This window comes from Schistocerca serialis, chromosome 7 (genome assembly GCF_023864345.2).
Source record: "Schistocerca serialis cubense isolate TAMUIC-IGC-003099 chromosome 7, iqSchSeri2.2, whole genome shotgun sequence".
Taxonomy (NCBI): domain Eukaryota; kingdom Metazoa; phylum Arthropoda; class Insecta; order Orthoptera; family Acrididae; genus Schistocerca; species Schistocerca serialis.
The window spans coordinates 603833991-603854092 of record NC_064644.1 but is presented as its reverse complement, the minus strand read 5'-3'; the positions used below and the strand labels follow the sequence as shown (position 1 = coordinate 603854092).

Genomic DNA, 20102 nt, shown 5'->3' with positions numbered 1-20102 from the left:
TGACATAGGGTGACGTACCCTCTGCAACCGACTGAGATGGCAGTAAGCGATTGAAGCTGATTTGCAACCTCTTGCTTGATCAGCGTCATAAGGGCTTGAATGTAACTTGCGATGGGACACAGCAAGAAGTAGCTTCGCATTTTTAGTACTGAAATTGGAGAATTGCGTCAAAGATGGGAAATTCATTCCGGCAAGCGTACAAATGGCGAAAATGAGGTGTGTGTGGGGAAGCACATTGCGCCAGTGACCGTGTGGCCTAATGGATAAGGCGTCGGACTTCGGATCCGAAGATTGCAGGTTCGAATCCTGTCACGGTCGACGTTTTCCAGTTCTGCAAAAGATGCATGCTGTTTCACTGTGTTGTTTGAGTACTACAAAACTAGTTGAAAGTTGCTGCTGTCCGCTTCCTGGCTGCAAACCGGCGTCTACCTGAAGCACAAGCAAGACAGGGGGTTCTGTAGCGAAATTTTCGGCAAAGTGCCGATCAGGAGAGTTTTTGTTGGAACTACTGCGTCTGATTCAGGACCCAAGAGCTACGCCACAGGCATCTGTTACAATTGTTCATTGAATAGGATTGTAGCTCATTTGTGGCAGCAGGAAATAAGCTGTAGTGAAAAGGACCTTCCATAGATGGTCGCAGGTCCCATAAGTACTGTATGGCTCGTAACACGTTGTGTGGGGCCCGGCTAGCTCAGTCGGTCGAGCATGAGACTCTTAATCTCAGGGTCGTGGGTTCGAGCCCCACGCTGGGCGGGCGCAAAACTTTGTGTCTACGCGGATGCAACCTGCGCCCCTCTCGTGAGCCTTGCGTAATGAACGTAACGGGTTAAGACGATGCCTAGCTTCGTATTAATATCAGAGGAATGGTTTTTGAAACTGAAAGTAACTCTGAAATGAAATAAATGTGTTGTTTTGGAATTTTAGGTGTACATCGATATCGTGTGAGATGTGTAGGAAAGCAGCAGCTGTGCTAACTAAATACAAATAATGGTCGCTAATGCGGTGCGTTTCCAGCTGAAGGGCTCCGATTCACTAGTCCATAAGAATAAAGTACCAGAAAAGTGCGCTAGGCGGCGCCTCCTTAGCTCAGTGGCAGAGCGCTGGTCTAGTAAACCAGAGGTCGTGAGTTCGATCCTCACAGGAGGCAAATGAATTTTGTAACAGCCCCTTCTACCTTTGCCCTTTCGAAAAAAGCGGTCAAGAATAAAAAGAATTATGAATGGGTGCGGTATTTAAGAAATGCTCTCGCAAATGAATAGTGCGAATGCTGCTATTAAAGTAGGCACCAGAAACTGCTGCTTTTGGCAGTCTCTGGAGAATGCCGACGTGAAATACATTGTTCTGGTGATGTATTTTCTACCCCTGGTAGAGACCCTCGCGGTTGTCGTCGTCGTCGTCGTCGTCGTCGGCGGCGGCGGCGCCGCCGCCGCTTTGGTAATAGCGGCAAGTCGCCATTGTATGACATAGGGTGACGTACCCTCTGCAACCGACTGAGATGGCAGTAAGCGATTGAAGCTGATTTGCAACCTCTTGCTTGATCAGCGTCATAAGGGCTTGAATGTAACTTGCGATGGGACACAGCAAGAAGTAGCTTCGCATTTTTAGTACTGAAATTGGAGAATTGCGTCAAAGATGGGAAATTCATTCCGGCAAGCGTACAAATGGCGAAAATGAGGTGTGTGTGGGGAAGCACATTGCGCCAGTGACCGTGTGGCCTAATGGATAAGGCGTCGGACTTCGGATCCGAAGATTGCAGGTTCGAATCCTGTCACGGTCGACTTTTTCCAGTTCTGCAAAAGATGCATGCTGTTTCACTGTGTTGTTTGAGTACTACAAAACTAGTTGAAAGTTGCTGCTGTCCGCTTCCTGGCTGCAAACCGGCGTCTACCTGAAGCACAAGCAAGACAGGGGGTTCTGTAGCTCAATTTTCGGCAAAGTGCCGATCAGGAGAGTTTTTGTTGGAACTACTGCGTCTGATTCAGGACCCAAGAGCTACGCCACAGGCATCTGTTACAATTGTTCATTGAATAGGATTGTAGCTCATTTGTGGCAGCAGGAAATAAGCTGTAGTGAAAAGGACCTTCCATAGATGGTCGCAGGTCCCATAAGTACTGTATGGCTCGTATCACGTTGTGTGGGGCCCGGCTAGCTCAGTCGGTCGAACATGAGACTCTTAATCTCAGGGTCGTGGGTTCGAGCCCCACGCTGGGCGGGCGCAAAATTTTGTGTCTACGCGGATGCAACCTGCGCCCCTCTCGTGAGCCTTGCGTAATGAACGTAACGGGTTAAGACGATGCCTAGCTTCGTATTAATATCAGAGGAATGGTTTCCGAAACTGAAAGTAACTCTGAAATGAAATAAATGTGTTGTTTTGGAATTTTAGGTGTACATTGATATCGTGTGAGATGTGTAGGAAAGCAGCAGCTGTGCTAACTAAATACAAATAATGGTCGCTAATGCGGTGCGTTTCTATCTGAAGGGCTCCGATTCACTAGTCCATAAGAATAAAGTACCAGAAAAGTGCGCTAGGCGGCGCCTCCTTAGCTCAGTGGCAGAGCGCTGGTCTAGTAAACCAGAGGTTGTGAGTTCGATCCTCACAGGAGGCAAATGAATTTTGTAACAGCCCCTTCTACCTTTGCCCTTTCGAAAAAAGCGGTCAAGAATAAAAAGAATTATGAATGGGTGCGGTATTTAAGAAATGCTCTCGCAAATGAATAGTGCGAATGCTGCTATTAAAGTAGGCACCAGAAACTGCTGCTTTTGGCAAGTCGCCATTGTATGACATAGGGTGACGTACCCTCTGCAACCGACTGAGATGGCAGTAAGCGATTGAAGCTGATTTGCAACCTCTTGCTTGATCAGCGTCATAAGGGCTTGAATGTAACTTGCGATGGGACACAGCAAGAAGTAGCTTCGCATTTTTAGTACTGAAATTGGAGAATTGCGTCAAAGATGGGAAATTCATTCCGGCAGCGTACAAATGGCGAAAATGAGGTGTGTGTGGGGAAGCACATTGCGCCAGTGACCGTGTGGCCTAATGGATAAGGCGTCGGACTTCGGATCCGAAGGTTGCAGGTTCGAATCCTGTCACGGTCGACTTTTTCCAGTTCTGCAAAAGATGCATGCTGTTTAAATGTGTTGTTTGAGTACTACAAAACTAGTTGAAAGTTGCTGCTGTCCGCTTCCTGGCTGCAAACCGGCGTCTACCTGAAGCACAAGCAAGACAGGGGGTTCTGTAGCGAAATTTTCGGCAAAGTGCCGATCAGGAGAGTTTTTGTTGGAACTACTGCGTCTGATTCAGGACCCAAGAGCTACGCCACAGGCATCTGTTACAATTGTTCATTGAATAGGATTGTAGCTCATTTGTGGCAGCAGGAAATAAGCTGTAGTGAAAAGGACCTTCCATAGATGGTCGCAGGTCCCATAAGTACTGTATGGCTCGTAACACGTTGTGTGGGGCCCGGCTAGCTCAGTCGGTCGAGCATGAGACTCTTAATCTCAGGGTCGTGGGTTCGAGCCCCACGCTGGGCGGGCGCAAAATTTTGTGTCTACGCGGATGCAACCTGCGCCCCTCTCGTGAGCCTTGCGTAATGAACGTAACGGGTTAAGACGATGCCTAGCTTCGTATTAATATCAGAGGAATGGTTTCCGAAACTGAAAGTAACTCTGAAATGAAATAAATGTGTTGTTTTGGAATTTTAGGTGTACATCGATATCGTGTGAGATGTGTAGGAAAGCAGCAGCTGTGCTAACTAAATACAAATAATGGTCGCTAATGCGGTGCGTTTCCAGCTGAAGGGCTCCGATTCACTAGTCCATAAGAATAAAGTACCAGAAAAGTGCGCTAGGCGGCGCCTCCTTAGCTCAGTGGCAGAGCGCTGGTCTAGTAAACCAGAGGTTGTGAGTTCGATCCTCACAGGAGGCAAATGAATTTTGTAACAGCCCCTTCTACCTTTGCCCTTTCGAAAAAAGCGGTCAAGAATAAAAAGAATTATGAATGCGTGCGGTATTTAAGAAATGCTCTCGCAAATGAATAGTGCGAATGCTGCTATTAAAGTAGGCACCAGAAACTGCTGCTTTTGGCAGTCTCTGGAGAATGCCGACGTGAAATACTTAGTCCTTGTGATGTATTTTCTACCCCTGGTAGAGACCCTCGCGGTTGTCGTCGTCGTCGTCGTCGTCGGCGCCGCCGCCGCTTTGGTAATAGCGGCAAGTCGCCATTGTATGACATAGGGTGACGTACCCTCTGCAACCGACTGAGATGGCAGTAAGCGATTGAAGCTGATTTGCAACCTCTTGCTTGATCAGCGTCATAAGGGCTTGAATGTAACTTGCGATGGGACACAGCAAGAAGTAGCTTCGCATTTTTAGTACTGAAATTGGAGAATTGCGTCAAAGATGGGAAATTCATTCCGGCAAGCGTACAAATGGCGAAAATGAGGTGTGTGCGGGGAAGCACATTGCGCCAGTGACCGTGTGGCCTAATGGATAAGGCGTCGGACTTCGGATCCGAAGATTGCAGGTTCGAATCCTGTCACGGTCGACTTTTTCCAGTTCTGCAAAAGATGCATGCTGTTTCACTGTGTTGTTTGAGTACTACAAAACTAGTTGAAAGTTGCTGCTGTCCGCTTCCTGGCTGCAAACCGGCGTCTACCTGAAGCACAAGCAAGACAGGGGGTTCTGTAGCGAAATTTTCGGCAAAGTGCCGATCAGGAGAGTTTTTGTTGGAACTACTGCGTCTGATTCAGGACCCAAGAGCTACGCCACAGGCATCTGTTACAATTGTTCATTGAATAGGATTGTAGCTCATTTGTGGCAGCAGGAAATAAGCTGTAGTGAAAAGGACCTTCCATAGATGGTCGCAGGTCCCATAAGTACTGTATGGCTCGTAACACGTTGTGTGGGGCCCGGCTAGCTCAGTCGGTCGAGCATGAGACTCTTAATCTCAGGGTCGTGGGTTCGAGCTCCACGCTGGGCGGGCGCAAAACTTTGTGTCTACGCGGATGCAACCTGCGCCCCTCTCGTGAGCCTTGCGTAATGAAGGTAACGGGTTAAGACGATGCCTAGCTTCGTATTAATATCAGAGGAATGGTTTCCGAAACTGAAAGTAACTCTGAAATGAAATAAATGTGTTGTTTTGGAATTTTAGGTGTACATCGATATCGTGTGAGATGTGTAGGAAAGCAGCAGCTGTGCTAACTAAATACAAATAATGGTCGCTAATGCGGTGCGTTTCCAGCTGAAGGGCTCCGATTCACTAGTCCATAAGAATAAAGTACCAGAAAAGTGCGCTAGGCGGCGCCTCCTTAGCTCAGTGGCAGAGCGCTGGTCTAATAAACCAGAGGTTGTGAGTTCGATCCTCACAGGAGGCAAATGAATTTTGTAACAGCCCCTTCTACCTTTGCCCTTTCGAAAAAAGCGGTCAAGAATAAAAAGAATTATGAATGGGTGCGGTATTTAAGAAATGCTCTCGCAAATGAATAGTGCGAATGCTGCTATTAAAGTAGGCACCAGAAACTGCTGCTTTTGGCAGTCTCTGGAGAATGCCGACGTGAAATACTTAGTCCTTGTGATGTATTTTCTACCCCTGGTAGAGACCCTCGCGGTTGTCGTCGTCGTCGTCGTCGTCGGCGGCGCCGCCGCCGCTTTGGTAATAGCGGCAAGTCGCCATTGTATGACATAGGGTGACGTACCCTCTGCAACCGACTGAGATGGCAGTAAGCGATTGAAGCTGATTTGCAACCTCTTGCTTGATCAGCGTCATAAGGGCTTGAATGTAACTTGCGATGGGACACAGCAAGAAGTAGCTTCGCATTTTTAGTACTGAAATTGGAGAATTGCGTCAAAGATGGGAAATTCATTCCGGCAAGCGTACAAATGGCGAAAATGAGGTGTGTGTGGGGAAGCACATTGCGCCAGTGACCGTGTGGCCTAATGGATAAGGCGTCGGACTTCGGATCCGAAGATTGCAGGTTCGAATCCTGTCACGGTCGACTTTTTCCAGTTCTGCAAAAGATGCATGCTGTTTCACTGTGTTGTTTGAGTACTACAAAACTAGTTGAAAGTTGCTGCTGTCCGCTTCCTGGCTGCAAACCGGCGTCTACCTGAAGCACAAGCAAGACAGGGGGTTCTGTAGCGAAATTTTCGGCAAAGTGCCGATCAGGAGAGTTTTTGTTGGAACTACTGCGTCTGATTCAGGACCCAAGAGCTACGCCACAGGCATCTGTTACAATTGTTCATTGAATAGGATTGTAGCTCATTTGTGGCAGCAGGAAATAAGCTGTAGTGAAAAGGACCTTCCATAGATGGTCGCAGGTCCCATAAGTACTGTATGGCTCGTAACACGTTGTGTGGGGCCCGGCTAGCTCAGTCGGTCGAGCATGAGACTCTTAATCTCAGGGTCGTGGGTTCGAGCCCCACGCTGGGCGGGCGCAAAATTTTGTGTCTACGCGGATGCAACCTGCGCCCCTCTCGTGAGCCTTGCGTAATGAACGTAACGGGTTAAGACGATGCCTAGCTTCGTATTAATATCAGAGGAATGGTTTTTGAAACTGAAAGTAACTCTGAAATGAAATAAATGTGTTGTTTTGGAATTTTAGGTGTACATCGATATCGTGTGAGATGTGTAGGAAAGCAGCAGCTGTGCTAACTAAATACAAATAATGGTCGCTAATGCGGTGCGTTTCCAGCTGAAGGGCTCCGATTCACTAGTCCATAAGAATAAAGTACTAGAAAAGTGCGCTAGGCGGCGCCTCCTTAGCTCAGTGGCAGAGCGCTGGTCTAGTAAACCAGAGGTCGTGAGTTCGATCCTCACAGGAGGCAAATGAATTTTGTAACAGCCCCTTCTACCTTTGCCCTTTCGAAAAAAGCGGTCAAGAATAAAATGAATTATGAATGGGTGCGGTATTTAAGAAATGCTCTCGCAAATGAATAGTGCGAATGCTGCTATTAAAGTAGGCACCAGAAACTGCTGCTTTTGGCAGTCTCTGGAGAATGCCGACGTGAAATACTTAGTTCTTGTGATGTATTTTCTACCCCTGGTAGAGACCCTCGCGGTTGTTGTCGTCGTCGGCGGCGGCGGCGGCGCCGCCGCCGCTTTGGTAATAGCGGCAAGTCGCCATTGTATGACATAGGGTGACGTACCCTCTGCAACCGACTGAGATGGCAGTAAGCGATTGAAGCTGATATGCAACCTCTTGCTTGATCAGCGTCATAAGGGCTTGAATGTAACTTGCGATGGGACACAGCAAGAAGTAGCTTCGCATTTTTAGTACTGAAATTGGAGAATTGCGTCAAAGATGGGAAATTCATTCCGGCAAGCGTACAAATGGCGAAAATGAGGTGTGTGTGGGGAAGCACATTGCGCCAGTGACCGTGTGGCCTAATGGATAAGGCGTCGGACTTCGGATCCGAAGATTGCAGGTTCGAATCCTGTCACGGTCGACTTTTTCCAGTTCTGCAAAAGATGCATGCTGTTTCACTGTGTTGTTTGAGTACTACAAAACTAGTTGAAAGTTGCTGCTGTCCGCTTCCTGGCTGCAAACCGGCGTCTACCTGAAGCACAAGCAAGACAGGGGGTTCTGTAGCGAAATTTTCGGCAAAGTGCCGATCAGGAGAGTTTTTGTTGGAACTACTGCGTCTGATTCAGGACCCAAGAGCTACGCCACAGGCATCTGTTACAATTGTTCATTGAATAGGATTGTAGCTCATTTGTGGCAGCAGGAAATAAGCTGTAGTGAAAAGGACCTTCCATAGATGGTCGCAGGTCCCATAAGTACTGTATGGCTCGTATCACGTTGTGTGGGGCCCGGCTAGCTCAGTCGGTCGAGCATGAGACTCTTAATCTCAGGGTCGTGGGATCGAGCCCCACGCTGGGCGGGAGCAAAATTTTGTGTCTACGCGGATGCAACCTGCGCCCCTCTCGTGAGCCTTGCGTAATGAACGTAACGGGTTAAGACGATGCCTAGCTTCGTATTAATATCAGAGGAATGGTTTCCGAAGCTGAAAGTAACTCTGAAATGAAATAAATGTGTTGTTTTGGAATTTTAGGTGTACATCGATATCGTGTGAGATGTGTAGGAAAGCAGCAGCTGTGCTAACTAAATACAAATAATGGTCGCTAATGCGGTGCGTTTCCAGCTGAAGGGCTCCGATTCACTAGTCCATAAGAATAAAGTACCAGAAAAGTGCGCTAGGCGGCGCCTCCTTAGCTCAGTGGCAGAGCGCTGGTCTAGTAAACCAGAGGTTGTGAGTTCGATCCTCACAGGAGGCAAATGAATTTTGTAACAGCCCCTTCTACCTTTGCCCTTTCGAAAAAAGCGGTCAAGAATAAAAAGAATTATGAATGCGTGCGGTATTTAAGAAATGCTCTCGCAAATGAATAGTGCGAATGCTGCTATTAAAGTAGGCACCAGAAACTGCTGCTTTTGGCAGTCTCTGGAGAATGCCGACGTGAAATACTTAGTCCTTGTGATGTATTTTCTACCCCTGGTAGAGACCCTCGCGGTTGTCGTCGTCGTCGTCGTCGTCGGCGCCGCCGCCGCTTTGGTAATAGCGGCAAGTCGCCATTGTATGACATAGGGTGACGTACCCTCTGCAACCGACTGAGATGGCAGTAAGCGATTGAAGCTGATTTGCAACCTCTTGCTTGATCAGCGTCATAAGGGCTTGAATGTAACTTGCGATGGGACACAGCAAGAAGTAGCTTCGCATTTTTAGAACTGAAATTGGAGAATTGCGTCAAAGATGGGAAATTCATTCCGGCAAGCGTACAAATGGCGAAAATGAGGTGTGTGTGGGGAAGCACATTGCGCCAGTGACCGTGTGGCCTAATGGATAAGGCGTCGGACTTCGGATCCGAAGATTGCAGGTTCGAATCCTGTCACGGTCGACTTTTTCCAGTTCTGCAAAAGATGCATGCTGTTTCACTGTGTTGTTTGAGTACTACAAAACTAGTTGAAAGTTGCTGCTGTCCGCTTCCTGGCTGCAAACCGGCGTCTACCTGAAGCACAAGCAAGACAGGGGGTTCTGTAGCGAAATTTTCGGCAAAGTGCCGATCAGGAGAGTTTTTGTTGGAACTACTGCGTCTGATTCAGGACCCAAGAGCTACGCCACAGGCATCTGTTACAATTGTTCATTGAATAGGATTGTAGCTCATTTGTGGCAGCAGGAAATAAGCTGTAGTGAAAAGGACCTTCCATAGATGGTCGCAGGTCCCATAAGTACTGTATGGCTCGTAACACGTTGTGTGGGGCCCGGCTAGCTCAGTCGGTCGAGCATGAGACTCTTAATCTCAGGGTCGTGGGTTCGAGCTCCACGCTGGGCGGGCGCAAAACTTTGTGTCTACGCGGATGCAACCTGCGCCCCTCTCGTGAGCCTTGCGTAATGAAGGTAACGGGTTAAGACGATGCCTAGCTTCGTATTAATATCAGAGGAATGGTTTCCGAAACTGAAAGTAACTCTGAAATGAAATAAATGTGTTGTTTTGGAATTTTAGGTGTACATCGATATCGTGTGAGATGTGTAGGAAAGCAGCAGCTGTGCTAACTAAATACAAATAATGGTCGCTAATGCGGTGCGTTTCCAGCTGAAGGGCTCCGATTCACTAGTCCATAAGAATAAAGTACCAGAAAAGTGCGCTAGGCGGCGCCTCCTTAGCTCAGTGGCAGAGCGCTGGTCTAATAAACCAGAGGTTGTGAGTTCGATCCTCACAGGAGGCAAATGAATTTTGTAACAGCCCCTTCTACCTTTGCCCTTTCGAAAAAAGCGGTCAAGAATAAAAAGAATTATGAATGGGTGCGGTATTTAAGAAATGCTCTCGCAAATGAATAGTGCGAATGCTGCTATTAAAGTAGGCACCAGAAACTGCTGCTTTTGGCAGTCTCTGGAGAATGCCGACGTGAAATACTTAGTCCTTGTGATGTATTTTCTACCCCTGGTAGAGACCCTCGCGGTTGTCGTCGTCGTCGTCGTCGTCGGCGGCGCCGCCGCCGCTTTGGTAATAGCGGCAAGTCGCCATTGTATGACATAGGGTGACGTACCCTCTGCAACCGACTGAGATGGCAGTAAGCGATTGAAGCTGATTTGCAACCTCTTGCTTGATCAGCGTCATAAGGGCTTGAATGTAACTTGCGATGGGACACAGCAAGAAGTAGCTTCGCATTTTTAGTACTGAAATTGGAGAATTGCGTCAAAGATGGGAAATTCATTCCGGCAAGCGTACAAATGGCGAAAATGAGGTGTGTGTGGGGAAGCACATTGCGCCAGTGACCGTGTGGCCTAATGGATAAGGCGTCGGACTTCGGATCCGAAGATTGCAGGTTCGAATCCTGTCACGGTCGACTTTTTCCAGTTCTGCAAAAGATGCATGCTGTTTCACTGTGTTGTTTGAGTACTACAAAACTAGTTGAAAGTTGCTGCTGTCCGCTTCCTGGCTGCAAACCGGCGTCTACCTGAAGCACAAGCAAGACAGGGGGTTCTGTAGCGAAATTTTCGGCAAAGTGCCGATCAGGAGAGTTTTTGTTGGAACTACTGCGTCTGATTCAGGACCCAAGAGCTACGCCACAGGCATCTGTTACAATTGTTCATTGAATAGGATTGTAGCTCATTTGTGGCAGCAGGAAATAAGCTGTAGTGAAAAGGACCTTCCATAGATGGTCGCAGGTCCCATAAGTACTGTATGGCTCGTAACACGTTGTGTGGGGCCCGGCTAGCTCAGTCGGTCGAGCATGAGACTCTTAATCTCAGGGTCGTGGGTTCGAGCCCCACGCTGGGCGGGCGCAAAATTTTGTGTCTACGCGGATGCAACCTGCGCCCCTCTCGTGAGCCTTGCGTAATGAACGTAACGGGTTAAGACGATGCCTAGCTTCGTATTAATATCAGAGGAATGGTTTTTGAAACTGAAAGTAACTCTGAAATGAAATAAATGTGTTGTTTTGGAATTTTAGGTGTACATCGATATCGTGTGAGATGTGTAGGAAAGCAGCAGCTGTGCTAACTAAATACAAATAATGGTCGCTAATGCGGTGCGTTTCCAGCTGAAGGGCTCCGATTCACTAGTCCATAAGAATAAAGTACTAGAAAAGTGCGCTAGGCGGCGCCTCCTTAGCTCAGTGGCAGAGCGCTGGTCTAGTAAACCAGAGGTCGTGAGTTCGATCCTCACAGGAGGCAAATGAATTTTGTAACAGCCCCTTCTACCTTTGCCCTTTCGAAAAAAGCGGTCAAGAATAAAATGAATTATGAATGGGTGCGGTATTTAAGAAATGCTCTCGCAAATGAATAGTGCGAATGCTGCTATTAAAGTAGGCACCAGAAACTGCTGCTTTTGGCAGTCTCTGGAGAATGCCGACGTGAAATACTTAGTTCTTGTGATGTATTTTCTACCCCTGGTAGAGACCCTCGCGGTTGTTGTCGTCGTCGGCGGCGGCGGCGGCGCCGCCGCCGCTTTGGTAATAGCGGCAAGTCGCCATTGTATGACATAGGGTGACGTACCCTCTGCAACCGACTGAGATGGCAGTAAGCGATTGAAGCTGATATGCAACCTCTTGCTTGATCAGCGTCATAAGGGCTTGAATGTAACTTGCGATGGGACACAGCAAGAAGTAGCTTCGCATTTTTAGTACTGAAATTGGAGAATTGCGTCAAAGATGGGAAATTCATTCCGGCAAGCGTACAAATGGCGAAAATGAGGTGTGTGTGGGGAAGCACATTGCGCCAGTGACCGTGTGGCCTAATGGATAAGGCGTCGGACTTCGGATCCGAAGATTGCAGGTTCGAATCCTGTCACGGTCGACTTTTTCCAGTTCTGCAAAAGATGCATGCTGTTTCACTGTGTTGTTTGAGTACTACAAAACTAGTTGAAAGTTGCTGCTGTCCGCTTCCTGGCTGCAAACCGGCGTCTACCTGAAGCACAAGCAAGACAGGGGGTTCTGTAGCGAAATTTTCGGCAAAGTGCCGATCAGGAGAGTTTTTGTTGGAACTACTGCGTCTGATTCAGGACCCAAGAGCTACGCCACAGGCATCTGTTACAATTGTTCATTGAATAGGATTGTAGCTCATTTGTGGCAGCAGGAAATAAGCTGTAGTGAAAAGGACCTTCCATAGATGGTCGCAGGTCCCATAAGTACTGTATGGCTCGTATCACGTTGTGTGGGGCCCGGCTAGCTCAGTCGGTCGAGCATGAGACTCTTAATCTCAGGGTCGTGGGATCGAGCCCCACGCTGGGCGGGAGCAAAATTTTGTGTCTACGCGGATGCAACCTGCGCCCCTCTCGTGAGCCTTGCGTAATGAACGTAACGGGTTAAGACGATGCCTAGCTTCGTATTAATATCAGAGGAATGGTTTCCGAAGCTGAAAGTAACTCTGAAATGAAATAAATGTGTTGTTTTGGAATTTTAGGTGTACATCGATATCGTGTGAGATGTGTAGGAAAGCAGCAGCTGTGCTAACTAAATACAAATAATGGTCGCTAATGCGGTGCGTTTCCAGCTGAAGGGCTCCGATTCACTAGTCCATAAGAATAAAGTACCAGAAAAGTGCGCTAGGCGGCGCCTCCTTAGCTCAGTGGCAGAGCGCTGGTCTAGTAAACCAGAGGTTGTGAGTTCGATCCTCACAGGAGGCAAATGAATTTTGTAACAGCCCCTTCTACCTTTGCCCTTTCGAAAAAAGCGGTCAAGAATAAAAAGAATTATGAATGCGTGCGGTATTTAAGAAATGCTCTCGCAAATGAATAGTGCGAATGCTGCTATTAAAGTAGGCACCAGAAACTGCTGCTTTTGGCAGTCTCTGGAGAATGCCGACGTGAAATACTTAGTCCTTGTGATGTATTTTCTACCCCTGGTAGAGACCCTCGCGGTTGTCGTCGTCGTCGTCGTCGTCGGCGCCGCCGCCGCTTTGGTAATAGCGGCAAGTCGCCATTGTATGACATAGGGTGACGTACCCTCTGCAACCGACTGAGATGGCAGTAAGCGATTGAAGCTGATTTGCAACCTCTTGCTTGATCAGCGTCATAAGGGCTTGAATGTAACTTGCGATGGGACACAGCAAGAAGTAGCTTCGCATTTTTAGAACTGAAATTGGAGAATTGCGTCAAAGATGGGAAATTCATTCCGGCAAGCGTACAAATGGCGAAAATGAGGTGTGTGTGGGGAAGCACATTGCGCCAGTGACCGTGTGGCCTAATGGATAAGGCGTCGGACTTCGGATCCGAAGATTGCAGGTTCGAATCCTGTCACGGTCGACTTTTTCCAGTTCTGCAAAAGATGCATGCTGTTTCACTGTGTTGTTTGAGTACTACAAAACTAGTTGAAAGTTGCTGCTGTCCGCTTCCTGGCTGCAAACCGGCGTCTACCTGAAGCACAAGCAAGACAGGGGGTTCTGTAGCGAAATTTTCGGCAAAGTGCCGATCAGGAGAGTTTTTGTTGGAACTACTGCGTCTGATTCAGGACCCAAGAGCTACGCCACAGGCATCTGTTACAATTGTTCATTGAATAGGATTGTAGCTCATTTGTGGCAGCAGGAAATAAGCTGTAGTGAAAAGGACCTTCCATAGATGGTCGCAGGTCCCATAAGTACTGTATGGCTCGTAACACGTTGTGTGGGGCCCGGCTAGCTCAGTCGGTCGAGCATGAGACTCTTAATCTCAGGGTCGTGGGTTCGAGCCCCACGCTGGGCGGGCGCAAAATTTTGTGTCTACGCGGATGCAACCTGCGCCCCTCTCGTGAGCCTTGCGTAATGAACGTAACGGGTTAAGACGATGCCTAGCTTCGTATTAATATCAGAGGAATGGTTTTTGAAACTGAAAGTAACTCTGAAATGAAATAAATGTGTTGTTTTGGAATTTTAGGTGTACATCGATATCGTGTGAGATGTGTAGGAAAGCAGCAGCTGTGCTAACTAAATACAAATAATGGTCGCTAATGCGGTGCGTTTCCAGCTGAAGGGCTCCGATTCACTAGTCCATAAGAATAAAGTACTAGAAAAGTGCGCTAGGCGGCGCCTCCTTAGCTCAGTGGCAGAGCGCTGGTCTAGTAAACCAGAGGTCGTGAGTTCGATCCTCACAGGAGGCAAATGAATTTTGTAACAGCCCCTTCTACCTTTGCCCTTTCGAAAAAAGCGGTCAAGAATAAAATGAATTATGAATGGGTGCGGTATTTAAGAAATGCTCTCGCAAATGAATAGTGCGAATGCTGCTATTAAAGTAGGCACCAGAAACTGCTGCTTTTGGCAGTCTCTGGAGAATGCCGACGTGAAATACTTAGTTCTTGTGATGTATTTTCTACCCCTGGTAGAGACCCTCGCGGTTGTTGTCGTCGTCGGCGGCGGCGGCGCCGCCGCCGCTTTGGTAATAGCGGCAAGTCGCCATTGTATGACATAGGGTGACGTACCCTCTGCAACCGACTGAGATGGCAGTAAGCGATTGAAGCTGATATGCAACCTCTTGCTTGATCAGCGTCATAAGGGCTTGAATGTAACTTGCGATGGGACACAGCAAGAAGTAGCTTCGCATTTTTAGTACTGAAATTGGAGAATTGCGTCAAAGATGGGAAATTCATTCCGGCAAGCGTACAAATGGCGAAAATGAGGTGTGTGTGGGGAAGCACATTGCGCCAGTGACCGTGTGGCCTAATGGATAAGGCGTCGGACTTCGGATCCGAAGATTGCAGGTTCGAATCCTGTCACGGTCGACTTTTTCCAGTTCTGCAAAAGATGCATGCTGTTTCACTGTGTTGTTTGAGTACTACAAAACTAGTTGAAAGTTGCTGCTGTCCGCTTCCTGGCTGCAAACCGGCGTCTACCTGAAGCACAAGCAAGACAGGGGGTTCTGTAGCGAAATTTTCGGCAAAGTGCCGATCAGGAGAGTTTTTGTTGGAACTACTGCGTCTGATTCAGGACCCAAGAGCTACGCCACAGGCATCTGTTACAATTGTTCATTGAATAGGATTGTAGCTCATTTGTGGCAGCAGGAAATAAGCTGTAGTGAAAAGGACCTTCCATAGATGGTCGCAGGTCCCATAAGTACTGTATGGCTCGTATCACGTTGTGTGGGGCCCGGCTAGCTCAGTCGGTCGAGCATGAGACTCTTAATCTCAGGGTCGTGGGATCGAGCCCCACGCTGGGCGGGAGCAAAATTTTGTGTCTACGCGGATGCAACCTGCGCCCCTCTCGTGAGCCTTGCGTAATGAACGTAACGGGTTAAGACGATGCCTAGCTTCGTATTAATATCAGAGGAATGGTTTCCGAAGCTGAAAGTAACTCTGAAATGAAATAAATGTGTTGTTTTGGAATTTTAGGTGTACATCGATATCGTGTGAGATGTGTAGGAAAGCAGCAGCTGTGCTAACTAAATACAAATAATGGTCGCTAATGCGGTGCGTTTCCAGCTGAAGGGCTCCGATTCACTAGTCCATAAGAATAAAGTACCAGAAAAGTGCGCTAGGCGGCGCCTCCTTAGCTCAGTGGCAGAGCGCTGGTCTAGTAAACCAGAGGTTGTGAGTTCGATCCTCACAGGAGGCAAATGAATTTTGTAACAGCCCCTTCTACCTTTGCCCTTTCGAAAAAAGCGGTCAAGAATAAAAAGAATTATGAATGGGTGCGGTATTTAAGAAATGCTCTCGCAAATGAATAGTGCGAATGCTGCTATTAAAGTAGGCACCAGAAACTGCTGCTTTTGGCAGTCTCTGGAGAATGCCGACGTGAAATACTTAGTCCTTGTGATGTATTTTCTACCCCTGGTAGAGACCCTCGCGGTTGTCGTCGTCGTCGTCGTCGTCGTCGTCGTCGGCGGCGGCGCCGCCGCCGCTTTGGTAATAGCGGCAAGTCGCCATTGTATGACATAGGGTGACGTACCCTCTGCAACCGACTGAGATGGCAGTAAGCGATTGAAGCTGATTTGCAACCTCTTGCTTGATCAGCGTCATAAGGGCTTGAATGTAACTTGCGATGGGACACAGCAAGAAGTAGCTTCGCATTTTTAGTACTGAAATTGGAGAATTGCGTCAAAGATGGGAAATTCATTCCGGCAAGCGTACAAATGGCGAAAATGAGGTGTGTGTGGGGAAGCACATTGCGCCAGTGACCGTGTGGCCTAATGGATAAGGCGTCGGACTTCGGATCCGAAGATTGCAGGTTCGAATCCTGTCACGGTCGACTTTTTCCAGTTCTGCAAAAGATGCATGCTGTTTCACTGTGTTGTTTGAGTACTACAAAACTAGTTGAAAGTTGCTGCTGTCCGCTTCCTGGCTGCAAACCGGCGTCTACCTGAAGCACAAGCAAGACAGGGGGTTCTGTAGCGAAATTTTCGGCAAAGTGCCGATCAGGAGAGTTTTTGTTGGAACTACTGCGTCTGATTCAGGACCCAAGAGCTACGCCACAGGCATCTGTTACAATTGTTCATTGAATAGGATTGTAGCTCATTTGTGGCAGCAGGAAATAAGCTGTAGTGAAAAGGACCTTCCAAAGATGGTCGCAGGTCCCATAAGTACTGTATGGCTCGTAACACGTTGTGTGGGGCCCGGCTAGCTCAGTCGGTCGAGCATGAGACTCTTAATCTCAGGGTCGTGGGTTCGAGCCCCACGCTGGGCGGGCGCAAAATTTTGTGTCTACGCGGATGCAACCTGCGCCCCTCTCGTGAGCCTTGCGTAATGAACGTAACGGGTTAAGACGATGCCTAGCTTCGTATTAATATCAGAGGAATGGTTTTTGAAACTGAAAGTAACTCTGAAATGAAATAAATGTGTTGTTTTGGAATTTTAGGTGTACATCGATATCGTGTGAGATGTGTAGGAAAGCAGCAGCTGTGCTAACTAAATACAAATAATGGTCGCTAATGCGGTGCGTTTCCAGCTGAAGGGCTCCGATTCACTAGTCCATAAGAATAAAGTACTAGAAAAGTGCGCTAGGCGGCGCCTCCTTAGCTCAGTGGCAGAGCGCTGGTCTAGTAAACCAGAGGTCGTGAGTTCGATCCTCACAGGAGGCAAATGAATTTTGTAACAGCCCCTTCTACCTTTGCCCTTTCGAAAAAAGCGGTCAAGAATAAAATGAATTATGAATGGGTGCGGTATTTAAGAAATGCTCTCGCAAATGAATAGTGCGAATGCTGCTATTAAAGTAGGCACCAGAAACTGCTGCTTTTGGCAGTCTCTGGAGAATGCCGACGTGAAATACTTAGTTCTTGTGATGTATTTTCTACCCCTGGTAGAGACCCTCGCGGTTGTCGTCGTCGTCGGCGGCGGCGGCGCCGCCGCCGCTTTGGTAATAGCGGCAAGTCGCCATTGTATGACATAGGGTGACGTACCCTCTGCAACCGACTGAGATGGCAGTAAGCGATTGAAGCTGATTTGCAACCTCTTGCTTGATCAGCGTCATAAGGGCTTGAATGTAACTTGCGATGGGACACAGCAAGAAGTAGCTTCGCATTTTTAGTACTGAAATTGGAGAATTGCGTCAAAGATGGGAAATTCATTCCGGCAAGCGTACAAATGGCGAAAATGAGGTGTGTGTGGGGAAGCACATTGCGCCAGTGACCGTGTGGCCTAATGGATAAGGCGTCGGACTTCGGATCCGAAGATTGCAGGTTCGAATCCTGTCACGGTCGACTTTTTCCAGTTCTGCAAAAGATGCATGCTGTTTCACTGTGTTGTTTGAGTACTACAAAACTAGTTGAAAGTTGCTGCTGTCCGCTTCCTGGCTGCAAACCGGCGTCTACCTGAAGCACAAGCAAGACAGGGGGTTCTGTAGCGAAATTTTCGGCAAAGTGCCGATCAGGAGAGTTTTTGTTGGAACTACTGCGTCTGATTCAGGACCCAAGAGCTACGCCACAGGCATCTGTTACAATTGTTCATTGAATAGGATTGTAGCTCATTTGTGGCAGCAGGAAATAAGCTGTAGTGAAAAGGACCTTCCAAAGATGGTCGCAGGTCCCATAAGTACTGTATGGCTCGTAACACGTTGTGTGGGGCCCGGCTAGCTCAGTCGGTCGAGCATGAGACTCTTAATCTCAGGGTCGTGGGTTCGAGCCCCACGCTGGGCGGGCGCAAAATTTTGTGTCTACGCGGATGCAACCTGCGCCCCTCTCGTGAGCCTTGCGTAATGAACGTAACGGGTTAAGACGATGCCTAGCTTCGTATTAATATCAGAGGAATGGTTTTTGAAACTGAAAGTAACTCTGAAATGAAATAAATGTGTTGTTTTGGAATTTTAGGTGTACATCGATATCGTGTGAGATGTGTAGGAAAGCAGCAGCGGTGCTAACTAAATACAAATAATGGTCGCTAATGCGGTGCGTTTCCAGCTGAAGGGCTCCGATTCACTAGTCCATAAGAATAAAGTACTAGAAAAGTGCGCTAGGCGGCGCCTCCTTAGCTCAGTGGCAGAGCGCTGGTCTAGTAAACCAGAGGTCGTGAGTTCGATCCTCACAGGAGGCAAATGAATTTTGTAACAGCCCCTTCTACCTTTGCCCTTTCGAAAAAAGCGGTCAAGAATAAAATGAATTATGAATGGGTGCGGTATTTAAGAAATGCTCTCGCAAATGAATAGTGCGAATGCTGCTATTAAAGTAGGCACCAGAAACTGCTGCTTTTGGCAGTCTCTGGAGAATGCCGACGTGAAATACTTAGTTCTTGTGATGTATTTTCTACCCCTGGTAGAGACCCTCGCGGTTGTCGTCGTCGTCGGCGGCGGCGGCGCCGCCGCCGCTTTGGTAATAGCGGCAAGTCGCCATTGTATGACATAGGGTGACGTACCCTCTGCAACCGACTGAGATGGCAGTAAGCGATTGAAGCTGATATGCAACCTCTTGCTTGATCAGCGTCATAAGGGCTTGAATGTAACTTGCGATGGGACACAGCAAGAAGTAGCTTCGCATTTTTAGTACTGAAATTGGAGAATTGCGTCAAAGATGGGAAATTCATTCCGGCAAGCGTACAAATGGCGAAAATGAGGTGTGTGTGGGGAAGCACATTGCGCCAGTGACCGTGTGGCCTAATGGATAAGGCGTCGGACTTCGGATCCGAAGATTGCAGGTTCGAATCCTGTCACGGTCGACTTTTTCCAGTTCTGCAAAAGATGCATGCTGTTTCACTGTGTTGTTTGAGTACTACAAAACTAGTTGAAAGTTGCTGCTGTCCGCTTCCTGGCTGCAAACCGGCGTGTACCTGAAGCACAAGCAAGACAGGGGGTTCTGTAGCGAAATTTTCGGCAAAGTGCCGATCAGGAGAGTTTTTGTTGGAACTACTGCGTCTGATTCAGGACCCAAGAGCTACGCCACAGGCATCTGTTACAATTGTTCATTGAATAGGATTGTAGCTCATTTGTGGCAGCAGGAAATAAGCTGTAGTGAAAAGGACCTTCCATAGATGGTCGCAGGTCCCATAAGTACTGTATGGCTCGTATCACGTTGTGTGGGGCCCGGCTAGCTCAGTCGGTCGAGCATGAGACTCTTAATCTCAGGGTCGTGGGATCGAGCCCCACGCTGGGCGGGAGCAAAATTTTGTGTCTACGCGGATGCAACCTGCGCCCCTCTCGTGAGCCTTGCGTAATGAACGTAACGGGTTAAGACGATGCCTAGCTTCGTATTAATATCAGAGGAATGGTTTCCGAAGCTGAAAGTAACTCTGAAATGAAATAAATGTGTTGTTTTGGAATTTTAGGTGTACATCGATATCGTGTGAGATGTGTAGGAAAGCAGCAGCTGTGCTAACTAAATACAAATAATGGTCGCTAATGCGGTGCGTTTCCAGCTGAAGGGCTCCGATTCACTAGTCCATAAGAATAAAGTACTAGAAAAGTGCGCTAGGCGGCGCCTCCTTAGCTCAGTGGCAGAGCGCTGGTCTAGTAAACCAGAGGTCGTGAGTTCGATCCTCACAGGAGGCAAATGAATTTTGTAACAGCCCCTTCTACCTTTGCCCTTTCGAAAAAAGCGGTCAAGAATAAAATGAATTATGAATGGGTGCGGTATTTAAGAAATGCTCTCGCAAATGAATAGTGCGAATGCTGCTATTAAAGTAGGCACCAGAAACTGCTGCTTTTGGCAGTCTCTGGAGAATGCCGACGTGAAATACTTAGTTCTTGTGATGTATTTTCTACCCCTGGTAGAGACCCTCGCG

The 20102-nt window shown here is 48.0% G+C and overlaps 42 non-coding genes across 42 annotated transcripts; all 42 read left to right on the top strand.

Moving 5' to 3' along the window:
- The first annotated feature begins 245 nt into the window (after positions 1–245).
- On the top strand, positions 246–318 carry Trnar-ucg (transfer RNA arginine (anticodon UCG)). Its single transcript has one exon. It is a non-coding gene; the product is annotated as a tRNA-Arg (tRNA).
- Positions 319–680: 362 nt separating this feature from the next.
- On the top strand, positions 681–753 carry Trnak-cuu (transfer RNA lysine (anticodon CUU)). The gene has a single exon. It is a non-coding gene; the product is annotated as a tRNA-Lys (tRNA).
- A 322-nt stretch (positions 754–1075) lies between these two features.
- Positions 1076–1147, top strand: Trnat-agu (transfer RNA threonine (anticodon AGU)). Its single transcript has one exon. It is a non-coding gene; the product is annotated as a tRNA-Thr (tRNA).
- Positions 1148–1704: 557 nt separating this feature from the next.
- On the top strand, positions 1705–1777 carry Trnar-ucg (transfer RNA arginine (anticodon UCG)). Its single transcript has one exon. It is a non-coding gene; the product is annotated as a tRNA-Arg (tRNA).
- A 362-nt stretch (positions 1778–2139) lies between these two features.
- Positions 2140–2212, top strand: Trnak-cuu (transfer RNA lysine (anticodon CUU)). The gene has a single exon. It is a non-coding gene; the product is annotated as a tRNA-Lys (tRNA).
- Positions 2213–2534: 322 nt separating this feature from the next.
- Trnat-agu (transfer RNA threonine (anticodon AGU)) lies at positions 2535–2606 on the top strand. The gene has a single exon. It is a non-coding gene; the product is annotated as a tRNA-Thr (tRNA).
- Positions 2607–3023: 417 nt separating this feature from the next.
- On the top strand, positions 3024–3096 carry Trnar-ucg (transfer RNA arginine (anticodon UCG)). Its single transcript has one exon. It is a non-coding gene; the product is annotated as a tRNA-Arg (tRNA).
- Positions 3097–3458: 362 nt separating this feature from the next.
- Trnak-cuu (transfer RNA lysine (anticodon CUU)) lies at positions 3459–3531 on the top strand. Its single transcript has one exon. It is a non-coding gene; the product is annotated as a tRNA-Lys (tRNA).
- Positions 3532–3853: 322 nt separating this feature from the next.
- Positions 3854–3925, top strand: Trnat-agu (transfer RNA threonine (anticodon AGU)). The gene has a single exon. It is a non-coding gene; the product is annotated as a tRNA-Thr (tRNA).
- Positions 3926–4470: 545 nt separating this feature from the next.
- On the top strand, positions 4471–4543 carry Trnar-ucg (transfer RNA arginine (anticodon UCG)). The gene has a single exon. It is a non-coding gene; the product is annotated as a tRNA-Arg (tRNA).
- Positions 4544–4905: 362 nt separating this feature from the next.
- Positions 4906–4978, top strand: Trnak-cuu (transfer RNA lysine (anticodon CUU)). The gene has a single exon. It is a non-coding gene; the product is annotated as a tRNA-Lys (tRNA).
- Positions 4979–5300: 322 nt separating this feature from the next.
- Trnai-aau (transfer RNA isoleucine (anticodon AAU)) lies at positions 5301–5372 on the top strand. The gene has a single exon. It is a non-coding gene; the product is annotated as a tRNA-Ile (tRNA).
- A 548-nt stretch (positions 5373–5920) lies between these two features.
- On the top strand, positions 5921–5993 carry Trnar-ucg (transfer RNA arginine (anticodon UCG)). The gene has a single exon. It is a non-coding gene; the product is annotated as a tRNA-Arg (tRNA).
- A 362-nt stretch (positions 5994–6355) lies between these two features.
- Trnak-cuu (transfer RNA lysine (anticodon CUU)) lies at positions 6356–6428 on the top strand. The gene has a single exon. It is a non-coding gene; the product is annotated as a tRNA-Lys (tRNA).
- Positions 6429–6750: 322 nt separating this feature from the next.
- Positions 6751–6822, top strand: Trnat-agu (transfer RNA threonine (anticodon AGU)). Its single transcript has one exon. It is a non-coding gene; the product is annotated as a tRNA-Thr (tRNA).
- Positions 6823–7370: 548 nt separating this feature from the next.
- Trnar-ucg (transfer RNA arginine (anticodon UCG)) lies at positions 7371–7443 on the top strand. Its single transcript has one exon. It is a non-coding gene; the product is annotated as a tRNA-Arg (tRNA).
- A 362-nt stretch (positions 7444–7805) lies between these two features.
- Positions 7806–7878, top strand: Trnak-cuu (transfer RNA lysine (anticodon CUU)). Its single transcript has one exon. It is a non-coding gene; the product is annotated as a tRNA-Lys (tRNA).
- Positions 7879–8200: 322 nt separating this feature from the next.
- On the top strand, positions 8201–8272 carry Trnat-agu (transfer RNA threonine (anticodon AGU)). The gene has a single exon. It is a non-coding gene; the product is annotated as a tRNA-Thr (tRNA).
- Positions 8273–8817: 545 nt separating this feature from the next.
- Positions 8818–8890, top strand: Trnar-ucg (transfer RNA arginine (anticodon UCG)). Its single transcript has one exon. It is a non-coding gene; the product is annotated as a tRNA-Arg (tRNA).
- Positions 8891–9252: 362 nt separating this feature from the next.
- Positions 9253–9325, top strand: Trnak-cuu (transfer RNA lysine (anticodon CUU)). Its single transcript has one exon. It is a non-coding gene; the product is annotated as a tRNA-Lys (tRNA).
- Positions 9326–9647: 322 nt separating this feature from the next.
- Positions 9648–9719, top strand: Trnai-aau (transfer RNA isoleucine (anticodon AAU)). Its single transcript has one exon. It is a non-coding gene; the product is annotated as a tRNA-Ile (tRNA).
- Positions 9720–10267: 548 nt separating this feature from the next.
- On the top strand, positions 10268–10340 carry Trnar-ucg (transfer RNA arginine (anticodon UCG)). Its single transcript has one exon. It is a non-coding gene; the product is annotated as a tRNA-Arg (tRNA).
- Positions 10341–10702: 362 nt separating this feature from the next.
- Trnak-cuu (transfer RNA lysine (anticodon CUU)) lies at positions 10703–10775 on the top strand. Its single transcript has one exon. It is a non-coding gene; the product is annotated as a tRNA-Lys (tRNA).
- A 322-nt stretch (positions 10776–11097) lies between these two features.
- Positions 11098–11169, top strand: Trnat-agu (transfer RNA threonine (anticodon AGU)). The gene has a single exon. It is a non-coding gene; the product is annotated as a tRNA-Thr (tRNA).
- Positions 11170–11717: 548 nt separating this feature from the next.
- Trnar-ucg (transfer RNA arginine (anticodon UCG)) lies at positions 11718–11790 on the top strand. Its single transcript has one exon. It is a non-coding gene; the product is annotated as a tRNA-Arg (tRNA).
- Positions 11791–12152: 362 nt separating this feature from the next.
- Positions 12153–12225, top strand: Trnak-cuu (transfer RNA lysine (anticodon CUU)). The gene has a single exon. It is a non-coding gene; the product is annotated as a tRNA-Lys (tRNA).
- A 322-nt stretch (positions 12226–12547) lies between these two features.
- On the top strand, positions 12548–12619 carry Trnat-agu (transfer RNA threonine (anticodon AGU)). The gene has a single exon. It is a non-coding gene; the product is annotated as a tRNA-Thr (tRNA).
- A 545-nt stretch (positions 12620–13164) lies between these two features.
- Trnar-ucg (transfer RNA arginine (anticodon UCG)) lies at positions 13165–13237 on the top strand. Its single transcript has one exon. It is a non-coding gene; the product is annotated as a tRNA-Arg (tRNA).
- A 362-nt stretch (positions 13238–13599) lies between these two features.
- Trnak-cuu (transfer RNA lysine (anticodon CUU)) lies at positions 13600–13672 on the top strand. Its single transcript has one exon. It is a non-coding gene; the product is annotated as a tRNA-Lys (tRNA).
- Positions 13673–13994: 322 nt separating this feature from the next.
- On the top strand, positions 13995–14066 carry Trnat-agu (transfer RNA threonine (anticodon AGU)). The gene has a single exon. It is a non-coding gene; the product is annotated as a tRNA-Thr (tRNA).
- A 545-nt stretch (positions 14067–14611) lies between these two features.
- On the top strand, positions 14612–14684 carry Trnar-ucg (transfer RNA arginine (anticodon UCG)). The gene has a single exon. It is a non-coding gene; the product is annotated as a tRNA-Arg (tRNA).
- Positions 14685–15046: 362 nt separating this feature from the next.
- Positions 15047–15119, top strand: Trnak-cuu (transfer RNA lysine (anticodon CUU)). Its single transcript has one exon. It is a non-coding gene; the product is annotated as a tRNA-Lys (tRNA).
- Positions 15120–15441: 322 nt separating this feature from the next.
- Positions 15442–15513, top strand: Trnat-agu (transfer RNA threonine (anticodon AGU)). Its single transcript has one exon. It is a non-coding gene; the product is annotated as a tRNA-Thr (tRNA).
- A 560-nt stretch (positions 15514–16073) lies between these two features.
- Positions 16074–16146, top strand: Trnar-ucg (transfer RNA arginine (anticodon UCG)). Its single transcript has one exon. It is a non-coding gene; the product is annotated as a tRNA-Arg (tRNA).
- Positions 16147–16508: 362 nt separating this feature from the next.
- Positions 16509–16581, top strand: Trnak-cuu (transfer RNA lysine (anticodon CUU)). Its single transcript has one exon. It is a non-coding gene; the product is annotated as a tRNA-Lys (tRNA).
- Positions 16582–16903: 322 nt separating this feature from the next.
- Positions 16904–16975, top strand: Trnat-agu (transfer RNA threonine (anticodon AGU)). The gene has a single exon. It is a non-coding gene; the product is annotated as a tRNA-Thr (tRNA).
- Positions 16976–17520: 545 nt separating this feature from the next.
- Trnar-ucg (transfer RNA arginine (anticodon UCG)) lies at positions 17521–17593 on the top strand. Its single transcript has one exon. It is a non-coding gene; the product is annotated as a tRNA-Arg (tRNA).
- A 362-nt stretch (positions 17594–17955) lies between these two features.
- On the top strand, positions 17956–18028 carry Trnak-cuu (transfer RNA lysine (anticodon CUU)). Its single transcript has one exon. It is a non-coding gene; the product is annotated as a tRNA-Lys (tRNA).
- Positions 18029–18350: 322 nt separating this feature from the next.
- On the top strand, positions 18351–18422 carry Trnat-agu (transfer RNA threonine (anticodon AGU)). The gene has a single exon. It is a non-coding gene; the product is annotated as a tRNA-Thr (tRNA).
- A 545-nt stretch (positions 18423–18967) lies between these two features.
- Trnar-ucg (transfer RNA arginine (anticodon UCG)) lies at positions 18968–19040 on the top strand. The gene has a single exon. It is a non-coding gene; the product is annotated as a tRNA-Arg (tRNA).
- A 362-nt stretch (positions 19041–19402) lies between these two features.
- On the top strand, positions 19403–19475 carry Trnak-cuu (transfer RNA lysine (anticodon CUU)). Its single transcript has one exon. It is a non-coding gene; the product is annotated as a tRNA-Lys (tRNA).
- A 322-nt stretch (positions 19476–19797) lies between these two features.
- Trnat-agu (transfer RNA threonine (anticodon AGU)) lies at positions 19798–19869 on the top strand. Its single transcript has one exon. It is a non-coding gene; the product is annotated as a tRNA-Thr (tRNA).
- Positions 19870–20102: the final 233 nt, after the last annotated feature.